This window comes from Artibeus jamaicensis, unplaced genomic scaffold (genome assembly GCF_021234435.1).
Source record: "Artibeus jamaicensis isolate MK-2021 breed Jamaican fruit bat unplaced genomic scaffold, CSHL_Jam_final contig_387, whole genome shotgun sequence".
Lineage (NCBI taxonomy): Eukaryota > Metazoa > Chordata > Mammalia > Chiroptera > Phyllostomidae > Artibeus > Artibeus jamaicensis.
In genome coordinates, this window is record NW_026521812.1 from 3138363 (window position 1) to 3153934 (window position 15572).

A 15572-nucleotide genomic window follows, 5' to 3' on the forward strand; every position below is an offset into this window, starting at 1 on the left:
GGGTGTGGGGTTGTGAGGATACCACACAGCCCTTTCTGAGAGAGGAAGAGAGAGAATTTAACAAATACCTGATAAACTCCTCAATCTTTTGCCGTGGAGTATAATTCGAATTTCCCTTCCTCGTTGAATATGGTTTCTGCTGGCATCTATGGAGGATAAAAATATCTACCCCACATTGTTCCCAACAGATATATATGAGAAGAAATAAAGGATGTTTTAATATTTTGAAAAAGCATAATGCACTGTGTCTCCAAGTAGTAGTATGGTTTTTGTTACCGCTGTTATGAGTCAATGGTTTATTAATTGGTTGATTATGAAAATTGCTTTTGTTTTCACGAAGATTTCTGGGTGCATCCCCGGAGATTCTGTCTGACTCAGTAGTTCTGCAGCATATACCTTAAGATAGGAACTATCTTAAGTGTTCTTCAGGCAATTCTGGTGATTAGCTAGGTTCGGAACTAGTGGTCTTGGAAAAATCCTACTTTAGGAATTAGCACTGTTAATAATGTATGTTTAACTTTATTATTCACATGAAAGGAAAATATTGATCGTTGGTTCCAATAATGGCACTATCAATTGATTTTAGGAAGGCAGTATGTGCTTAGTGGAAAAGTTCTAGATTGGGTGTTCCTGTATTTGAATCTTGATTCTATGTATAGCTTTTAATGCTTATATATCCATTTAGTAAATGTAAATTAGGCAAGTAACTTCTGTGAGCTTCACTTTCATTATCTGTAAAATGAGTGTAGTAATGCCCATCTTGTAGGTTTGTTGGGAGAATTAAATTGGATAGCTTCTGGAAAGCCACTGAAATTAAACATCTTCATTAAAAGATCATTTCTTTTCTAGTCTTTTCATACTTTTTTTATTTTGAGTCACTATGTAAATTTTTGGATGCGGAGACAGCCAAAATAGGTTAGTTAGAAATATATATAATGCTCCCCTTTGTTCCAGCTTTTATCCTTTTTGATTAATGTTTCTTGGATTCGGGTGTCTAAATGTGGAATTATGATTGCTGGATGTTCTCAGAGTATACCGCCCCCTGATAGTGCGATATTAATTTTGTGGAAGAGTGAAAATATTGGCAGGAAATCCTGCATTCTAGGACTGGGTGAGCTAAGAAAAAGCCAGTGTGATGAATGACCCATTAACTTATGAGAAGCTTGGGAACACGCTGCAGGGCAGGACAGAGCTGAAGGCACTGGACCATAGTGTGGTTAGGTATTAAACTTTGAGTAGCATGTAGAAGAGGCTCTATAGCATTCTCATGGAATGTTTTAGGTGAGCAGCTGGCTTTTAACAAGTTACCATTATTAATGAATGGCAAATCTTTCCTCTGTAGTTCATGTTATTGGTCTTCCAACAATGCCTCTGGTGTGCTAAGCATTCTCAAAGTTGGAAAGAGCATAGTGGAAATCAGAAGGAAAATGCCAAGTTTATTTGCAATTATTTGGATCTTAAAGACAGAGCATCAACTTTTTAATTGCTGAATCTAGTCTCTTTCTAAATTAGTGCAGGCACACTTTGAGGGACCCAGTCTGAAATTTTAAGAAAATATATTTCATTCCAGTTTCCTTTAGTGCACGTTAATGGCAGCTGTTAGCTTCCGTTTCTGTTCCAAAGCCTGTTTTAGAAGATTCTCTGCCTCCTGAGGCATTCTTGCATGAGACCACACAAAACAAAACAAGTAGGAAGGCTATTCAGAACGTAGACTAGAAACTGCAGTTGACCCTTGAACAATGTGAGTTCGAACAGTGCAGGTCCACTTACACATGGCTTGTTTAAAAATAAATACTGTAATGTATTTTTCCTTATAACATTTCCTTTTCTCTAGCTTACTTCATTATAAAAACATAGTATGTAATACATATAACATACAAAATGTGTATCATCTATTCAGGTTATTGTTAAGGCTTCAGGGCAAGAGTAGATTATTAGCTGTTCAGTTTCCAGGCGTCAAGTTATATCAGATTTTTGACCACATGGGGCACAGTCCCCCTAAACCCCATGTTGTTCACCTATATTTAATTATTGGTCATGAATTAATTATAGTTTGGCTATGAAACTTCAAATATTGTAGACTGTTCCATTTTCGTTGGGTATCTCTAGCTTACATTTCAGAAGTTACTGCTCCACCTTTCTGTGCATGGTCTGTAATAACGGTGGGGCAGCACTATGTGGATGGACGTCGACGGTGTCGTCAGGCTTTTCTCCAGCCGTATGCAGCCTGTAACGGTCTCTCATTCCCACTGGCAGATGAGAACAGAGGGAGAATTTTTGTAAAAGAAATGAAGAAGAAAACAGAGAAAAGAGTAGCCAATCTTTGTAAGAAGACTCTGAACTGAAGCAATTTATTTTTCTCTCTAAATCTACAAGGGCAAGATAAATAGCACCTCTAGATATGCTGAGAAGGGTCCAGCAGGTTACGGGGCCCAGCGTCTAGAGAAGAATTGTACTAGTTACTGTCAATGCCAAAGGCTGGAATTTTCAGATCAGAAAAAGGTAACAATGTGAGGCAAGTTCTGAGATGAAACAGGTCAATACATGGTATGTATGTATTTCAGCTAAATAGTTGAGGTGTCCAACAAGGGAAAGAAGGTTGGTTGATCCTTGAATATTTTGACTCTGTAAAGGGTGGGGCTGTTTGTTGACCAGGTGTCTGACATTTGTCTTTAGGTGGGGAGAGGTCAAAGTCAATTCTCCTCAGAGAGGTTACAAAGAAAGGCTCATGAGAGAGCCGCCCGTCCTGGGTAATAAAACAAATGTTTGCTGCGCTGAGTTGTTGGCCTGGCCAGTGGCCAGAACAGCAACAGCAGAGAGCTTCTGAGGTCAGGCTCAGACCTGAAGTGTGGAGAAGCGGGGACCCTTGCAGCTCACCCACATCCCAAGTGTTGACAGTATAAGTTGGAGGCAGGAGAAAATCATGTCCAAGAACAGGTCCTAAAGTTTTCCTTTTAGATATTCATTGGCTTAGGAAAGTCAGGGTTTAATTTTCTTAATTTCAGAAAAACAGAATTACTGGTTAAATAAGACCATGGTTGCCCTACTTCTTGAAGTGAGCAAATACTGGGAATGCTGCAAATGCAACTCTTTGCAATGCAAATTAGTGCCAGGGTGCCTTTTGCTCAGAAGTCTGCTCTAGGATGTCTGTGATTGTCTATAAAATTGTACTACGGCTGTGGGGGTGGGCAGAGCTTTTTCATTACTTCCTAGCTTTGTGTGTGGAAATCATAACTCTTAGGTGAAGCTTTGTCTGGAAAGTCACTTCTTATTATTCCCAGGCGAAATATGTTTCTACTACTATAGTTCATTGCTTCGGTGTTGAACTGTTTCATTCATTCATTTGTTCAACAATTCCTTCAACCTTTAATCTGGGCACTCACTGTCTGGCAGGCATGGTGGTGGCACATACTTGCGTGTTACATTTAGACCAAGTGGTTTTCTGTGACTGGATGTTTAATACCATTTAGATGGGGATAGAATGTAAATAAAAGGGCAAGTTATGGATGAAGCCTTTTCTTCTTAGGATGAAGGATTCTAGAGATGTAACAGCATCAATTATTTTTTAAAGAGATTTTTTTTATTTATCTTTAGAGGGGAAGGGAAGGAGAGAGGGAAAGAAATATCAATGTATGGTTGCCTCTCGTGCATCCCCTGCTGGGAACTGGCCTGTAAACCAGGCATGTGCCCTGACTGGGAATCAAACTGCAGTTGTTCGGTTCTCAGGCCTGCGCTCAATCCACTGAGCTACACCAGCCAGGGACAGGATCAATTATTTCTATTAATAGTCACAACATAACAGTCTCTCTTCCAACAACAAGATTTGAAGAGAGATTTACTCATAGATTATTAGCCCTTGTGACCTAGCTAGACAGTTAGTTCATCTTTTCACAAAGAAATCTCAGGAGAACCTGCCCGAGCTCTAGTCTCTTCACACCCACAGGAGGAGGATCCATCCAACTTCATATTTACTTTGTAAAAGTCTCTCAGCCATGCATAGCTTTTCTGGAGCATAAACCTCAAAATACTCCCCCTTTCTCCAATGCAACATTAAACTAAAAAGAAAAGAAAAGAAAAAACCTTTTCTTTAGTTATTTAGGAAAAAACCCTTGAAAGCAGTGTCAAGGAAAAATAAACAACTGTTTAAATTCTGCTTCATTTCTTCTTCTTAATTTAGAAAGCAGCAACCTTTATTGGTTGACACCAGGGATTATGGCACCTGCTGTAACAACAGCTAGTGTGTTGAATACTTCACACACTTTAAGTCTTCAAAACAAGCCTGAGATTAGCACTATTTCTTTCCTTACTGTACAGATTAGGGCCTAGAGGTACAGTGGCCAGGGGCTCAGTGCTAGTGAGTATAATTCTGGGGTATTGAACTTGGACAGCCTGGCCCAGAGTCAATGCTCTTGACCACAATGCTCGGCTAGGAAGAGAAACAGGGGCAAAATGGGCTGGTTCCCTTCCTGCTCTCATGTCTTGATTTATCTCCAGTCACTGCCTCAGCCTTGTGGAAAATGAGAGGCAATTGAAGTTAAAATCTAAGAACTAAAATGATGCACAGTGTTCTTGTTACTCCCGGGTTAAGGGCTCTAGTGTGTGAGTGTGTTGGGGGTCGGAGTGGGGAGATTGTGAAGGCAGGAAACAAGAAGCTATTTTGGCCAGTTGCCAGCCCAGAATATGATAATATAAGTGCGAGCCCTCTAAATTTAATAAATAACAGGCCTGGTTTCTAGCTCATTGACTTACACCCAAGTTTACCCTGGTGAGGGGTGGGGGCATGTCGGGGAAGTACGGAGGTGAGAGAGAGCTGCTGTCCGGTGAATTCAGATGAGATGACCTTCAAGAACAGACAGGTACAGGAAATCTGAGTGGAGTGGCAGAATTATAGTATGTCTCTGTTTCAGATTTAAGGGAGTTGGAACTAATCCTTGGTGTGGCTTGAGAGAATGCTCATTTCCGCAGGGACAGAAATGTGTGTGAGGAGCATTAGGTGAGGGTAAGTGTCCTTGGTGTGGAAAAGGAGAGAGAGCAGGCCTTAGGGGGGTGTCCGGAGCGAGACTCGCATTGGCCGCCTGCTAACGGCCAAAAGGGCCATCGTCAGAAATGGTTCCCCCGACAGAGGGCTTTTTGATCTTCGTTGTACAAAGAAGGCCAGAGAGCTGAGGAAAAAGTGCCTCACACAATGAAGCTTTCACAGGGCTTCCAGAAATACCTATGCCGGTCAGCAGGCATGTGAATCTTGCACACTTTATACACATTCCACTAATCCCTTCCAAAGCACAGTCTGCACCTTCTGAAGGCTTCACTGCCTCGTCTGACATTCAGGGCTCCGAATGAAAAGTAAAGCATTAGGTGTATTACTTTTTGTTACCTTCATAGCAAACAGACTTCAGATAAAGAGACTTCTCCACATGTATGTCCTGGGTGTGCTCTCTGCATCTCGCCTTTATTTGTACAGAATGAAAATTTTCACGGCCTGGAAAGGCCTCTATTGGGACCTGTAAGAAGTTAGCCTCAAGTCTGGCGGGGCAGGTTTCCAAACGAGCTCAATGTCCTTGAGCAAAGAAAGAAGTCACATGTTTGTTTTAGTTCTTCATTAATATATCTACAATGTTTGCCTTTTGCCATTCAAGGTTTTAAATAAATATACTTAATAATGGACATTTACGTCAGTCTCTTAATTTGTTCCATAGAGTATTTCGAGCCTCTGTATGGGGCCAAAATAAAAGCAAAGTGTGTTATCAAGGTGCCCCCCAGTCTGTCTCTGACAGGTAGGTCTTGTCTCCTGGGATTTGCTGAGGTATAAAAAGCTAGGTCCCGGTAATCCAAGTGTGCCTCATTTTAAGAGCAAAGAGATGTTATTGTGTTTATGAAAGCTCTTGCCTTAGAGGTACTCATGACAGATCTGTTCTAAATAAAGCTTCTCTTTTGCTTTTAAAAATCATTTGCAAGTACTTTTGCAGGAACAAGTTTACTCACCATGAGCTGCTTGGACATTAGAATTTGTCCTGAGCAGGTAGAATGTTCAGGAGCTCTGAAGTGATTTGAAAGATGCCCTTGTAGGGGCCTTGATGCTTAGTGATAAAATTCCCACAGGTCAGCATTGTCCTGACCTCCTTTCTGGCCAGACGGTGCCATCCTGTCAGGTGTTTCTCTAAAGGCTTAGAACAGGTAAAGACCTGAGGTGCAGCCAGGGGCCTGGTGTAGCACAAGAAGCCAGTCCAGCCTTGGGCTAAGACTGTCCTGGGGACCTAGTCCACCTCCCCCGCTGCCTGGATCTGAGGCCTCAGGAAACTCGTTTAACCCCTACAAGGCTCTGATCTCTTGCCAGGAAAGTAGGGCAGTCACACAGATTTCACGGGGTTGTGGTTAAGGTTAAACTCTCCTCTTCTTTCCCAATTCTCACTTTGGTTTGGATAACTCCTGCCCAGCTTTCAGCCCCCAGCTGACATGTCCCTGCCCCCCAAGGTCTTCCCTGCTTTGTTGGGGTAGGATCCTCCTATGGGCCTTGACTTCACTTTATGTTCCTGTCGTAGCTCTTTTCATGCCACGTTGCATTGTGTCTCTTGCCCATTAAACTGCAAGCTCCGTGAGGACAGGAATCAGATATGTCCTTGTATCCGGCAGGTGTCACAGCGCCTGGACTCGCTGTGGGCGCTCAGTACTTGTGGAATGGAATGGAATTCATGCATGTGAAAACCTAGCTCATGTGTGGCCCGTGGTGGCAGCCCCCTTCCTATCCTTGCTGTGTCTTAGACCCATCACAACTGTGGGCAGACTATTAATATTCTGAGAGCCATTTCACTCACAGCTGGATTTCTTTTCTGCCTAAAGCTAGAACTTCTTCATTTCTCTGTCTCCATAGGCACATTTTTGTATAAAATTACTTCCTGTTGGCATCAAATAGCCTTGTTTTGAAGACTTCCTGACAATGTATTGAAACTATTTAATGAGACCCTCTGAGAGTGATCCTCTTAGCAACCAAGCAGGATCTGGCAGTTAGGTGATAAAACCCTGCGAGAGTAAACCTCCAGGGTGGGGAGAAAAGAGGACACCGAGCTTGAGAGAGAGAGAGGCTGGGTTAGATTGGGGAGGCAGGGAGACAGGAAGACCAAACCAAAGAAGGGAAAAGAGAGGATGCAAAGGCCACTGACCTTCACAGACGTGTTTAGCAAGCTAAAATATTGAAAATAAGATGATATGTTATGGTCCATCACTGATGCTTTCTTTTGAATAAAAGGGACAAAGAAGAGAAATAGGTAAGGTAGGGTTGTGGCAAAGAGCACATGAAAGGCTGCTGCCAGATCGCCATTTAGCACTAAGACCCAATGGAGCCGGTCTTAGAACTAGAACAGTGGTGGTGCTGATCGTTCCCATGTTGCTGGGCCCATAATTAGGTCACTGTGGCCTCACCTGAGCTGCCCATGCCTGTCACCTGCCTTCCTCTCCTGACTAAGGGAAAGCTTTCTTGATTGCTGCAAAACTTCACTGGGTTTGAAATGTTTAGGATCTTTTAAGAAAAAGCTTAGTTCTATTGTCAATTCTAAGTTGACCCTAACGGTAATGACTAACTTCATGGCTAAAATCACTGAGATATTCAGCTAATTCTCAGGATATTGAAAGTAATGTGATCCCTTCCTGTCCTCATAATTTTACTGGGAAAATTCACTAAGGAAAGGGAAAGCCAAAAAGGAGGATAACTCAACATGCCCTCAGAGAATGGAAAATGGAGGAGTTTCTCTGTAGCTTAAGTTAATAAGATCCTACGCTGAGAGCTAGGTCATTTTTTAAAAGTTTATTTTACTTAGAGAGAGAGGAAGAAACATTGATTAGTTGTTTCACTCATGTATGCTTTCATTGGTTGCTTCTAATATGCTCCCCATCCAGGAAGTGAATGCACACCATGGGGTGTCTGGGTGATGCTCTTACCACCTGAGTTATCCAGCCAGAGCCAAGAGCTAGGTCTTAAGAAGAGGCATAAGTTGAGGAAAAATTAAGGAGACAGTGACCTGGATTGAAGGTTGCTCTAGTTGAGGGGTTGAGTGGTGAGCCCTCAGGTATTTGAGTGAATAGAACGCATTCATTCAGTGGTAGCATGAAGTGTGGGGAATGGACCAACCAAACTGGACCGGCTCTCCTCCCCTTGCTTCAGTCATGTTTTCCAAATGCTTGTTTCTATCTTTTCTTCCCTCTTTTTTGTCTCACCAGTTGTATGTGTACTGCCAAGTACACATACAACTTGACCTTCTTGTATGCATTTGGGTATCCTAAGAACTGCAGGATCCCAGTCAAATACTCACCATTGTTAGCTCCTAATATTCTCCCATTTTCACTAACTCCATGCACCTTCCTACCCTCCATTCCTTGAAATGTCCCCTGTGGAGATTTGCTTCTCTGGGCCTGAGGCAGCGCATCTGGTTTCCAACACCAACATTTTCGTTGACCAACTCCTTTAGTTCTTACCAGCTTATCACCTCTGTGAATTAGCTCGCTGGACATCCCAGGTGCGGGTACTGAGTGGGGGTGGCGGTGAATGGGAGGGGTAAGGTAATTTAAGAATCTGGAATTTTTCATGTGAAAAGTGAAGGGCAGAGTAGGCACAATGTGCTGTGATCAGCATGAAAACTGGGTGTCGGATGCACCTGGGAGCTTGGCCAAAAAGCACAGAGAGGAGACACTGGGTCTGGCAGAAAGGAGTGGCCCTGCCTGTCTACACCCCGTGTTCCCCAAGGACTGCCCCTCTCTTTACATTAGGAATGGCTAAGGGAGCCCTGCTTGTCTGATGACCTAGCTGGATGGTTTATTCTCCTGCAGGGAGAAAAATGTTCTAATGCCTTTGACAGCCTACTCATAGAAAATATATATTATTAAAAAAATTGAAGATGGAGGGGGATTCTTATGTATCAATACTGGAAATAGAACCAAAAGGGAGAGAAATGTAAAGGTTCTTTGTCAGGAGATGGAGGTAGGAAATAGGAAAACACGAGCTCTTCATCTAAAGGAGTGGCCTCCGTCCTCCCTTGGCTCTCCACTTTGAAGGTTAAGGATGTGGATGTGAGAGAGAAGATAAAGAGATGAGAGAAAAAGATCAGGTAGGATGTCCCTGTCTGAGGCATTCTCCAGGTCGTGCAGAATCCCAGAGTGAAAGTGCAGTTCTGCTGGTGGCGGACGTACTCGGTGGGGTGAGGCCTGCGGGCCTGTAAAGGCTCTCAGCTCCTCTCGGTCCAGCCTCTGTGTCCTGCTTTCTCGGTATTATTCTGCAGCCAATGCACTTCTTAGTGTTTTTCAGTGACTTGCTCATCTTCACTGTCTACCAAATAATGGTAAACACACTAACTTCTTATGAAATCAAAGCATAGTCTTCTAACTAAAATATCATATAAAAGGTAAATTAAAAGTTTAACTCAGGCATAGATGAGAACCGGGACAAAATTTCTTTTGGTTTCTACCATTTGGATTAAGGGTGAGGCAGACATAAGAAAGCTTACGATTCTGTTCTCAGCTCCAGTTTTCATGTGTTCTGTCAACAAACATTCAGTGGGTGCCGGGTGAGTGTCTGGCACAGGGCGGGGCACATCGGTGAAAGCTGAACTCTGCGTTCCCCCGTTGGCATGGATGTTCTGTTGGAAAAGCAGAAATTAATCAGATAATCACACCTCTTTATGACCGCTAACGGTGCTATGTTTAAGAAGGGAAAATGCCACTCCCTGTCATGCTTTCCTGCCGAGTGTAGAAACAGGTGCTGATGTCATAGCAACGCCAGGCCCTGGATCGGACAGGTGGGGCTCCATGGGGACCTGCCTCAGGGTTGATCTTGCTGCTATAAAATCGGGAAGAGCAGGATGAGGATGATTTCAACTGCTGGAGAGTTGATGGGACAGTAGGAATTTGATTAGACTCAGGACAGCATTCTCTTGCCTCAGAAAGCCACCAGGGATCCTCTTCCTGGGCCACTGAGCATCCGGGTTCAACTGAAATGACCACGGCTGCAAACCTGTGAGGCGGAGGCATTTTTAAGATCCATCCTTGGAGAAAAATTAACTTTACAAAGGCAAATTTCAGATGGTATTAAATTGCCTTGCTTTCATCAGGAATACTATTTAATGCACTAATATGAGCACTAATGAAAAAAATTAATTATGATAATTATAGTGTAACAGCCAAAAATTTTAAAAATCTAATTAAAAGAGTAATGGCTATTAAGACATATTTTCATCTTTCAATGGGACTTAAACAATGTCTTTAACAAATTCTCAGGAAATTAGACTTCTAAACTTTATGGCAGAATGATACATTCTCAATACATATTAGGTGATAATATTTTATTTACACTGTAGAGTTTATACCATGGTCTAAATTAAGGTGGCCATGCAGAATTTTTCATTCCTAAAGCAGATAAGAGAAGGTTGATTTGAAGACCAACATATATTACTTCCTTTATGGTTACGGTGTTGTGGAAGTTTAGAACTTTAAATTCATCCTGTTTTTCCATGTCAGTTTTCCTCTTCAGGCTGCAGAAATGTCCCTTTTTCTTCCTCAGAGCCCCACATCCACTGTCTCTTTGCTGCTTACTTGTCCTAACACTTGGCACACTAATCTGTGTCATTTGATTTCAAAGGTCTGAAAACTATCACTGCAGTAAATGAACTTGTAATTTCTTTGAGTGAGAGACCCTTTACGTATATTTTCCTCTTATTCATCACGATGAGCTGTGTCTGAACAAGGCATTAACTTTGTGCTCAAATGAGGGTGTAAGTCATATGTACACATAGTAAAGTGAGCTCATTCGGTAATGTCCCCTGGGTCTGTTTGAATAACTTCTTTAGCTTTAGTAGCTTTCCACCAGCCAGGGTGACATTTTATGCTCAGGCTGAATCATTGACGCTAATCCAGAAGGTCTGGGCTTCCCCAGGAGGCCCCCAGTCACTGCAGTCACTAGTGGGAGTTTGGCAGAGTCTTCCTTCTTTTGCATCACCCCACCCCCACTCCGTATGAAGAGAGCAATGACTTGCTTTCTGAAAGATGGAAGATGAAGGTGGTTTTCAACCACATAAGTAGTAACAGGTTTTAAGGACTTGGTCTTCATATGGGATCCTGTTTCTTTAATAACACACCATGTACATCAAGACTTGTTATTGCCGCAGCTTGTCAAAGTGTCAGGTAAGCAATCAACAGCAGACCTGGTCTCCTCGAAGAGGTTGTACGGTGCTTGTCAGCAAGTCCTGTGTCTTAGACTTCTGTGTCCACCCGCCCTCTATCCCTGCCGATTATCAGCCCGGCTTGATAGTTTAAAGGATTAAAATGCTGAAATGGTAAACTAATTCCATCTACAGTGCTAGTGTCACTATAACGAATCAACCTGTTACCATTTCTAAATAAACACTGGGTTGTAACTGGACCTTATTCCATTGCAATGCTCGTACATTTAGCTTACTACAGCATTCCCTGGAGGGCTTGTTAACTTGCAGAGAAGATCTCTGACGCCTGCCCCCAAAGTGTCTGACTCAGTCTCTCTGAGGTGGGCCCTGAGAATTTCATGTCTAACAAGTTCCAAGGTGATGCAAAAGCTGCTGCTATGGAATCCATACTATGAGAACATTTGTTCTCCTGGCTCTCAACTCTGGCTACTAAAATGTTTACCATGTAACTTCTAAAAAAATTGCTGGAGAGCGACTAAACCCCACTTCCTGAGATAGCAGTTTAGCTGGTTTAGGATGGGGCTTGGGTAATGACATTATCAAAGCTCCCCAGGTGATGCTATCATGCAGTGGGGTTGAGAATGAAGGTCTTAATTCACAAGCAGTAATAAGTGGGAATTGTAGGCATCGTGGCTGGGCCAGAATAGAGACACTTTTCTTTCCTCCCCCCTGGCCCCTGGGGGTATAGAGAATAAACGGCATGGTCTGTCTTCACTCTCACCTAATGGGACTCATTGGCTGATTTGCATCATTTTAATTTGATTAGCAATATGAGCATCAGTGAAATACAGTGATTTGCTCAGACAAGAAGATAGCAGAAGCTTAGTGCTCTCTCTTGCTTCTTTCAAACACCCCAGATGCGTTAGAAGGCCAAGACCTGCCATTTCACCTCTGAGTGGCTTTTGAAACACAAGACTCAGTCTGTGCTGGGAGGATATATGTGATTTACTTCAGAGAAGCTTAACATCAAACGAAGTTACCATTTTCACTTGCAAGTCTGGTGTGTTTCTCAAGAAGATGCATTTAAAAAATAATTTTATTGCTTGTGTTTGCTTTTAAGTGATGGGAAAACATGAGCATGGATCCAGTTCAGTAATGACTCGCCAGCCACAGAGCCCCGGACGGACTGACTCACTCAGCGTCTGACTCACACGCGGTTGCGTTCACGCTGTTTGAAGACGGATGGCTGTGACTGCTGGAGGTGTTCCGCTTCCTCCTGAATTTTTGGAAACCGTTGTTGACAGTTTATAAAAAATAAAAAGAAAATACGAACGCGCACATATACGCACATCAAGACTTTAGCAGGGAGAGTGGCCGTAGTTCCTAAGGTTACGGCTATAAGGTAAAGTAGGTTATTTGTCCTGACAAGATAAATAATATATATGTTTTGTTTCTTGACAAATATGATTGATGTACAACCCTCCCCAGAATATGTATTTCGAGTTGCTTCTCAAGAATTTTGATGATTTCAAGTGCTAACTCACTTGTCCCTGATTTTTTGGTCCCAGTGAGGAGTAAAAATTTACAGAGTGATTATGAACATTCAGAATATAAGCAATCATGGGGATATAATGCACAACACAGGGAACATGGTCACTAATACATAGTAATCAGTATGTATAGTGGCAGGTGGTTACTAGACTTACTGTGGTGATCAGTTTGAAAGGTATATAAATGTCAAATCACTATGTCATGTACACCTGAAATTAATATAATATTGTGTGTCAACTATGCTTTAATAAAAATAAATAAAAATATGTAAGCATTATTAAGTTCAAATTTCTTAGGTTTATTTCTTAAGTTTTGGCTTAGATAACAGGGTTAATGATCAATACTTAAGGATTTTTTACTATTTTATTTTCTCTCTTAGAAGTACAAAAATCAATTTCATGTTTCCCGGGTTCTGAAGTGATAGCATCAGATACCTGCATTGCCTCTCATTCCTTCTAGCGGAGATGAGACATACAGTTCGAACAAGGCTCCCCATGACATTGCTCTTTGAAACAATTACTATCTTTTCCTTGATGGTCACTGGCAACACATGGAGAAGATACTCTTTTTATAAACTAAATGGTAGGTTATTGGATGGCAGAACTCAATCTTTTAAATCAAAACATCTAAAGTCATATGGCGATGATTTTAACATGATCCCTGAAGATGACCAGAAATAGGTAATCTTTTCTTGGGGGAGCTCATGACATAGATGTTTTAAAATTCCTGGCCTATCCAGATATTAGTGATGCAGAAGAAATGACATTGGTTTGGGAATTGAAAACATGCTTCCCAAGTGCGGTTATGCAAAAGATCTTAACCTTCTCTGATGTAATAGCTAAACAACATCTCTACATAATACATAAAACTTATTTAACTGATGTTTTAATATTTCTAAAAATTTTATTTATTGATTTGAGAGAGAGAGAGAGAGACTGATTTGTGGTTCCACTTATTTATGCATTTATTGGTGGATTCAGGTACCCTGACCAGGGATCCAATCTGCAACCTTGGTGGATTGAGATGATGCTCTAACCTACTGAGCTAGCTTGCCAAGGTTAGAAAAGTTATTTTAACTCCTATTACCTTCTCCTAACACACTCTCAGAAAGTCAATAAAAACTGTGGAAGTGTTTGGTTCGAATTTAATCTCCTTTTCCTTTTCCAAACTTCTATTGATGAAGATGCTGCTGATCAGTAAAATGTTTAAAAGGACCTTAGTGGTTTCTAAATAAGTAATTAATTTAGAATTTCTCTGAAAGAATTAAATATGAAAGACTTGGTAGATATTATCAAAGCAACACAATGAAAATAATTTGTGAACAATAGGAAATCTGCTAAAATAGTTTGGAAAATCTTTAAAATCAGTCTGATTAAAACCTATCTAATTGTATACACAGGCAGTTATTTTTAATTTTTCTGTAAGTTTTTGGTGTATTTGTTTTCTGGCCTATAGCAGACAGGGAGTCTTAGCTGAAAAGAACAATAATCCAATATAAATTCTTTGGAGGAAAAAAAAGTTTTGAATCCAGGACATGGGTTAGTTTTCAAAGCTCTGTCTCCATCTTGCTTCTCTTAACTTCTCTTTACACATTGGCCTCACTTTTATCTATTATTTAAATAAGATGGTTTATTTCTTATGGTTAGAAAAGATAGCTCTAGACTTCCTTCCTTCCTTCCTTCCTTCCTTCCTTCCTTCCTTCCTTCCTTCCTTCCTTCCTTCCTTCCTTCCTTCCTTCCTTCCCTCCTTCCTTCCCCAACTCATCACTGCTGAGGGAGGGAGACCCTTTACCATAGTATTTCTACATAGGAAATCTCAGCAAAGACCTAGGCTGATCTGCTTGGGACACAGTTCCATTCCTGAATGGCTCACAATGGCCAGGGGAAGGCTCACTTTAGCTTTCCTCACTGGAGACCAAGAAAGGGTAGGGTCAGCTTCATTGAAAATACATAAACTGCGCTCCTTTTAGGAAAGATGTGTGCTGTTACCAGAAGAGAAAGGGGCACTAGACCACTCTTTAGCCATTTTATTATTATAAGCTATAAATTTATTAGCAAATTGGCCGTTCTGTTTAATGACTTCTGGATAGGTTTTTGGGTACCTGAGTGTGTGTGTGCACCCATGTGTATGTGTGGTGACATCCTGAATGCAGCATGTCCCTGGAATTTGTCCTTGGCCATGCTTTTGAAGCTCTGAACTGGGAATAATCTGGTGAACAATCACATGGAAATGGAGAAGAAAGAAATAGGAAGATAGTATGCAAAGGGAAAGGTAAATTCTTCACTGCTTTTACATTACCTTAAAAAAAGAGTCATACATTTGAGCAACTGTCACCCAAGAAGCCTGCTTATGCCCCCTATTTCCGGATTGTCACTGTTGTCCTGATTCTATCATCATAGACTAGTGTGCCTACTTCTTCGATTTACGTAAATAAAATCATATGGTATATTCTATTTTGTGTCTGGCTTATTTCACTCAACATTATGCTTGTGAGATTTTTCTATCTTGTGGAGTGTGGTTTGTTCATTTTCATTACTCATTAACATTTCATCACATGAGTATGCCACATTTTATTTAACCATTCCTATTCTGCTGTTGATGGATATGTGGGTTGTTTCCAATTTTCTGATGCTATAAAAAGTGTTGCTATGTACATTTTTACATGCTGTTTGGGAAATGTATGAATATGTTTCTTTTGTTTATATATCCAGTGAGAGAAACTGCTGGATCATGGAATATATACATAGTCATCTTTAGTAGATATATCTAATTTATTTTTCAAAGCAGTTGTACCAGTTTGCACTCTTACCAGCAATTAATGAAACTTCTAGCTGTTTTCATATACCTACTACCACTTAATATTGTTAGAGTTTTTAATTT